Source organism: Etheostoma spectabile, chromosome 14 (assembly GCF_008692095.1).
Source record: "Etheostoma spectabile isolate EspeVRDwgs_2016 chromosome 14, UIUC_Espe_1.0, whole genome shotgun sequence".
NCBI lineage: Eukaryota > Metazoa > Chordata > Actinopteri > Perciformes > Percidae > Etheostoma > Etheostoma spectabile.
Genome location: NC_045746.1, coordinates 11,638,070 through 11,640,467, shown reverse-complemented (window position 1 = coordinate 11,640,467; position 2,398 = coordinate 11,638,070). Strand labels below are relative to the sequence as shown.

Genomic DNA, 2,398 nt, shown 5'->3' with positions numbered 1-2,398 from the left:
CTTTTTTTTTTTTTCTTAGTCACACTTGATCTTCCTGTTGTTTTTACTAGTGTAGTATGGACCAAGCCTAAAAAGGTTGTTATGATGGTTTGTTCCCGCAGATGAGATGGTTAATACGTCTTTGATGGGACATTTTAAGGAGACATTGATATTTAAGATTGTTACTTCCCTGTGCTTCAGTGGGATTTTTCAATGTTTCATGGACCAGGCTTTCTAGTCTGAAAAGGGGACACACACACAAATGATTGACCTTCTGCAGCTTTATTCCAAAACTATCAGCTGTGTTGGCCTTAAAAAAATCAAAAACCCCAAACCCGGAGGACAATGAGTTGGCAGGTTGCTCTGGCGCCCAGGGCGCTCAATGGAGACCGCGCTAGCGCCTGCAGAAAAAGGCGACGAAAACAACATGAAAGCTATTATATCTAGACAATGCTTGGCTTTATTGTTACTGTTTGGCCTGTCTGTGCAACACAGGGTAGTGTGTGTTTATTAAGATTCCTGGTGCTTGCCAGTTATCACTTCCTGGTTTTGGGAGGGGGGAGGATTAGGCCTGTCCATCTGTTGGCCTGGCCTCCTCAGCCACTGGTCTGACTGGGCAACGGAAGAGTGGGTAGCAAGGCGGGGGGGGGGGCAGTGCTGTTATGTAATAATGTTAATGCCTTTAGACCCTGACAGATGCGCTGAAGAGTGCTTTCCAAGGAGTGATGTGGGCTTGAGCATTTCCATCACTGTCTGTCTCTGTCTACTGGCTAGTTTGCTCAACTGCTATTGAATTGAATATGTGTAAATCTTAAGGAATCAACTGCATTCTGCAAGCTAAAATGTATTTCCATAGTCGCCTCCAGATGGTGTATCCGTGCAGATTGGAATAGCTGAAGCAGGAAAAGGCTTGCATTTGACAGTGAACCGCAGCAGGAGTTCAGCTCAGAACAACGTTCACTTGGTGTTAAACTGTTAATTAAATCTCAGCTGTTGACTGAACGGAAGTGTGGACGTTTTTACAAACACTGGTTGTGTTCTTGTTTCTGTCATAGTGGTGTCAGATTTTTTTTAATGTACATCTTAGCATTGCCAACAGTGCTTTTTCTCTGTCTCGTCACGGTTTGTGAGAATGACATCAGGACCCGGACAAATAAACTCTTGGCTCCATGAACAAGTCGGCTTTTCTCTGTCTCTCTCCTCTCATTCTCTTTCTTTCCTCCCTCCTTCCTCCTCCCTCTCCGCTCCTCCCCTGCTGCGTTTGGGTCACTGGGGTAACCCTGGCCTGTTTCTTGCTCGGTTAGCCTACCCTACTATTAGAGGTCTGGACGGATGGAGAGAACAGAGAGAGGTGGATGTAAAGGAAAGATGGTGCACTCTCTCTCCCAGGCCAAAAAGAGGAAAATGTGGGGAGGACATGGAGAGTCTGAGTGGAGTGGAAACAAACACCCAGGCTGTGCTGTTTAATTGCTCGGGCTGTCTGCTCCATGTGTGGAGATAATGATACAGCGTTTTCATAGACGGCCTGATTTTTAATGCAGCGTGAAATAATACTTCACAAATATGTCTTTTAAAAAATTGCACTTTCTTGTCCACGCAGTCCCTCCTGTGTTGGACCAGAGGGCTGGCCAGAGAATATTTCCAGTGGTGCCGAGGAGGATTTTACTCACAGTTTAGGGGTGTTAGGCTGTAAAATACGTAGTGAAACCTGCCTCCCTCTGCTTTTTTTTAAAGAGCTAGGTGAGAGTTTTAGTGTCTCATAATGCAGTGCAGGCTTCCCTACCCCAATGACACTAAAAAGTGGGTGTGAACACTGAATATTTATGTATAACATAAACTATTTTTGTAATGTTGTAGATTGATTGTGACTTGGTACAAATGGCAGTTAGTTATAGGTCAATCGCCACATAAAAAAACAATAGGGTGAGATTACGAACTCTTTTACTTGTAAACTAGTTGTGTGTGTGTGTGTGTGTATACAGTGGCATAGCCAGTGCCAGCACAGCTTTTGTCTGACATCAACAGCCAAACAGATCAGCCTCTCTTGTTTTATCGATGTCCGGTAGGACAACACCCTCCTGTGCAGCAGCCAATCAAAGTTTCTCCATCAGGACCCAGAGACGGGCGACAGCTGCCAGTTTGAAGTAAAGCAGGCTAATGTCCGTTCATACAGAAGGACATAAAAAAGACAGTGTTTCTAGCTGCGTACAAAAATACAAAGCACATAATAGCATTTGTTATTGAGAGCAAGTGGGGAAGAGGAAGACGTGAAAGAAAGAAAGAATATTGAAGAAGACAAAAGTGAAGCAGATGAGAATATTGGAAGAAGGAAGCATGTTTCAGATTAGAGATCTAACTGTATGAAAATGTAACCTTACGGTTATAGTAAGCTGTATTTTTAAAAGTGTGTTCAATATGT

The 2,398-nt window shown here is 43.7% G+C and overlaps 1 protein-coding gene across 6 annotated transcripts in view; it reads left to right on the top strand.

Annotated features, from left to right (window-relative positions):
- LOC116701409 (triple functional domain protein) overlaps nt 1-2,398 on the top strand; it is an 88,860-nt gene that overhangs the window by 17,677 nt on the left and 68,785 nt on the right. The gene's annotated exons all lie outside the window — the stretch shown is intronic.